Below are 5,375 nucleotides of genomic sequence, written 5' to 3' on the forward strand. Positions count from 1 at the left end.
AGCTATGCATGTTTATTTTTTAAACACTGCTCTGTTTTCAGGTCTACCAGTTAATTGCCACCGTTTTGGGTGAGCTGGATGTATATGTCTGTGTGTGTGTGTACAGTACGTGAAGGAGTCTGAATGCTAGGAGAGACATTTGTCAGTGTGTGTTTGTGTGTGTGTTTGACTCTGCAAATGTGCGTTGTACGTGTGTGTTCACTGTACATCCATCTGTAAACTCCCCCACACCCCTCCATGGATACTATCACGGTGGTTTCTCTGGTCACAGTGTTTGCTAAAAAAAAAATTATAATAATAACACCTGGCATCATAGCCTTATTTTTAACAATCTATTAAATCAACTCAATGGAGAAGTTGCTGTTATTGTGTGTCTCATTATCACAATATTTATTGGTGTATTAGGCCCCATGCATGTACTGTATATACATATTAGACATGCATTACTGCATTTTATCTATTCTGCAACTAAAGGTGTATAAAATAAGTTGTGCTTCATCATACAGATATTTCGAGGAAAAAGCTTGCTTACTGATTCAGAATGAAATAGTCATAGAAGTGTTATAGTGAGCACAAATTTGTGATTAGGATGGTTTGTTCGTGTAATGGTATGGACCCTATTCATTCCACTGAGTTTTATTCAAATGTGATTTTTTTTTTTGTCTTTCCCCACATCATTTTTTGACTCTTTGCATAATATGAAGTTGACAAAAAAACTATGTTACACATCGGATTTTCCTATCACCTATTGGTTTGAAAAACAGTGCCCTGCCTGCAAATTGTTAAACATAATTGTTAAATTTATGGTATATGGTAGCCAAACTCTGCATGGGGTTTGGCTTCCCCACTGCGTTGCCACTGTATACACACAAATGACAGTGAGGTCGGATTGAGTGTTGCTTGATGAAGCTTGTTTTAAGATGAAGAACACGGCATTCAGTTAATCATTGCTGTTCACGAAAACTAAACTGTGGCACGGTAACGTCAACAACAACAATAACCAAAGGTGATTTCACCCCTTGACTCAGGTTTAACCTGAAACTGGGTCAGAGGGGGTGAACGAATTAATCTGCATGGTTTAACTAAACTGACCTGAAGAAGCCGCTTGGATGAGCGGTGAAACGCCTGCAGCTGACCTCTGAAGATGACCTGGATGACTGAGGACCTTCACAGACCTGACAGTAAGGTAACAACATGGTAATGTATGCTACCTTTTTTTTTTATATATATATATGGTGGTAATGTTATGCTAATGTTATTTTGTTTCTAATGTAACTTCCACTTTGGTAGTAACAATGGTTAATGTTGTATAAAGGGATAATATTACAGTATTACTCCATTTGTTAGTGGTTACCATATAAATGTTATTATCTCAACATTACTTCCCTACTGTGTGTTTAATGTGCCCTGAATGCATCTCCAATCACTGCATGTGATTGTATCTGGCTTCAATCATGATTTATTCAAAGACTGTGTAATCTTTCGTTCATTCTTTACAGGAACTACGTTCAGCCTTTTTATATCACTAAAGCCACATAATCCAATCCAATCAAATATATAAAAAGGAATAAATTCTCGGGGCTGCTGGTGACTGCGTTTGTTGCTCAACGTGGGAGGCAACATTGTTTTGTTTCCCCTGAAGTGCTCTGACTTCATGCTATTATATTCCTCCACCAGCAGGAGGCTGTGCTGTGCAACGTTTCTGTAGCAAGCATCATCATCGACACACACAACCGTTTCCATGAAATTACATCATAACGGAAAGCCCACCTCCCACCTCCCACCTCCATGTCTCTACAGCCCACCTCCTCCTCCTCCCTCCACCTCCTCCTCCTCCTCATGTGCGTGGGCTGACAGCAAGGCCTGCACACGCATACAAAGAGCTTTCTAACGTCACAGTGTGTGTTGTTGCCCAAAAAGGGAATTCTGAGCTACAGCTGAGGAGAAGTAATCCCAACTTCCTGTGTGTATATATAATGTATAGACTTTGTATGAGAAGGTCTGAGCCCTTATGGATGGAGGTGGTGCAATCAAAAATTAGGGATCTATGTTTATGTTAGTAACATAATATCGTTCGTTGTGTACATTAGTCTTACTGTTTATTATGGAGCCTGAAGGTAATATAAACCTCAGCCTCAGTATGTGGATGCACACGGTTATGTAACAACCCCAGCTGTGTCCTTGTTGTGTCTCTGGCCGTCTCTGTCTCATGAAAGCAAATCTCCCATCAACATTCTAACCATTCCATGTGCTTTATTCACTATTGTTGTTGTTTTTTTTGTGGCGATATCCTTCATTGGGTCGGTCTTTTTCATGTTATCCCCTTATTTTGATGAGATGGATTTTTTTTTTTTTGGAGAAGGGCGAAAGTCGACACCTGCGGTTTGCAAAAATCAATGGTAGTGAGTCGAGGACCTTTAGTGCTAAAAGAAGCTGGGGTTTTAGGATTAGGTTCAATCCACTTTTGCTTGTTTAATGGCTTTATTGGTTATTCAATCACGCCTGTTTTGCAATAAAGCAGCCAGACTACCTGAAGAAACCAGGAAGAGATCAGTTCTGGGAATAATTGAAAACAAAAACATGGAAGCAGGCCATCTTCAGCTGCAGCACAATTCTAGCAAAAAATCTTCCCGAGGGAAAACAGGCGTGGGAGGAAGTAGTGAAAAATGACATCTGCGTCGGCTTGAAACTACAGAGAAGACGGCGCGTCACGCTTTTGTGCAGCCGAGCACCACTCGAGTCAACAATTGAGAGCGCGCAGGTATGGATTTATAAGATATGGTGAATGGCAATTCCAACCGTGTGTGTGTGTGTGTTTTTGTGTGTGTGAGCACTTGTTTGTGACTGCTCTGTTTTTGCAGACGTTTCAGAGCACTCGAGACAATAAGAGGCCCCTCCTGCCAACCACCGTTGACTATCAAACATCAACAGGACACACCCACGTCCAATCATTACAGTTAAGTCTTTTCAAAGTCTTGCACAAACTGAAATACGCCAGATATTGAACTGTAGCAGTGATTACGTTTACACACTTACTGTATGTCTACATATGCTGATTTGCGCATTTCAGCCAACTGACCTCTTGACCCTTGCGCTGATAATCAAGATCTATTTTAAGATGCGACCACAGCACATAATACTTTGTTTTTAAAGCTCACGTGGGGAAAATTCAATTTGTGAGTGCGGCATTCTGCACAGAAGTGATAATAACATCTTTATCATGGTTGTAATAATGTTCTATTATTGTATTGTTGTTGTCCTTTTAGCATCAACGTATTTGGACCAGCCACCAAATGGTAGAATATAGGAGACAAAGAGCATAAAAAAATCTTGATGAGATGCAGCTGATAAACAAACATGCATGTGATCTTGTGCAGCTAATGCTACATATACCTGTATTCTGAGCTCTGTCACTCTCTCTCTCTCTGTGTGTATCTGTTCTCCAGTGTGATTTCAAAGCCTCCCTGGTCTTGGAGTGCCCTTGGAGGTGTGCAGTATTTTACCATGACGGGCTAAGCATTTTCAGAGCCAACGCCACAGTGTTCATCGCGAGCACATCGCACAAGCCTGCTGCAGGTGAGCTCAAATCTCTTTTTAATGGAAAGATGAAAGTGGATGGACGATGTAGAATTTGGTGTTTGCATCAGGATGTAGCATCTGCCTTTTTATAATGAATCACCAAAGTGCTGAGGTGAAGTGATGCTGTGAAGGGAGCAGAGTTGAGTGTGACACCATGTGCTGGGCTGGCAGTGAGGCAGAGGGTATACTGTAATGGGTGCAAGCCAGTCAGCTCCTGGTCATCTTTCTCCTCCTCCTCCTCCTCCTCCCTTCCTATATTTAGGGGAGGCTTCTGAAGTACATACAAGTCAGTGTTTGTGGAACTTGAAGAGAAAACCTGAATCTTTACTTATCATCCACCCTTGCTTTTGTCTCCAATCAGAAGTGAGAAAACAATGATTTTTGTTGAGTTAAAACCGCAGTGCATCACTTTTTTGAATCTCGCGTCGCCCCGACTTCATTCCCACGCTGCACACGAGCAACATGCAGAGCCAGTAAAGCGAGACATGTTGGAGCATGACAGAAAACACAAAGAAGTGCCAATAAAAGTAACAGAAATGAATTCTACTTACCTACTAAGACCAAACGGAGGCATAGGGCTGGATGATATGGACCAAAAGTCATATCCCGATATATTTAGGCTGAATATCGATATACGATAATATACTATATCCCGTGGGTTTTTCCGCAAAGTGAGAGCTGTGAAATGAAATGTTCAGTCAAAGCAAAATATGACAACTATGTCACAAGTAGTTTTATTGAAACCGGCTATTTTCAGTGAACAGTTGGAAAAAGCAAGTTAATAAATAATAAACACAGGTTTCTTCACCTGGTTCATGAATAAATCCTCAAATAAATAAATAAAATGTGAACTGTATAACAACGGGAGTACCTTTTTTGAAATCAAAGCTCTGTACTTTATCGAGAAGCAAGGAACTATATTGAAAAATGCGATATTGTTTAATTCCATATCCTATTTAAAAATATTGAATATTCAAATGTAGCCAATCCAAAAAATGCACAGTCAAATCTGATTCAATCCACATTGGTTTTAAAATGCAATTCAAATCCGATTTAAAAAAAAAAAAAAAAAAAAAGCATCTCATCCTGAATGCTCCAGCTGCTCATATCACATTTTCTTTTTGCATTGTTCCAAATCACAATGACACAAAATCATAAAACGGTGATGGAAGAAGTGCTGATGCGCCCTTCCAGTATTGCAGTACGTCATGTACTTCCTTCTCATGTCCTGTGAGATGATAATACATTTTTACCTCCATCCGTATTTGAAACCCATGCAGGACGGTTGGTGATGTCTGGACACACAACTCTGATTTGATCACCTTCATTTATTTATGTATTTAAAGGTCCCATATTAGTGAAGTAAAATGAAACTTAAGGGACAGGAAATGACAACAGTCACAGAGGCTACTGGGAGCTAACAGCAGTTAGCATTTGGAAAAGTGATCATTTGCAGGCTCGAGCAGGCACATTGCCGTATCCACTGGACAGATAAATCCTCTGAGGCTGGAAGTTTGTGTAGAACTCTGTGCTTCACTGTGGAGCCAAGAATAGAACTTTTCGCGGACTTCCAGTTTTCGGATGCCGTTGCCCTCGCCAGCACTCTCGCATGTGTTTTACGGACAAAGCGGAGCTCCACGAGACAACAATTCCAGGAATTTAGCGCATTGTGACGTCACAGTGAGCGCGGAAGTCAACATTGCGTGTTTTATCTCCTGTACTTAGACTGAGGAGGACCACAAAAACACGAGTGAGTCATCTTTTTTACACACTTTGGCCTCCAGAGTCCCAAATAT

Source organism: Microchirus variegatus (assembly GCF_963457635.1).
Source record: "Microchirus variegatus genome assembly, chromosome: 10".
NCBI lineage: Eukaryota > Metazoa > Chordata > Actinopteri > Pleuronectiformes > Soleidae > Microchirus > Microchirus variegatus.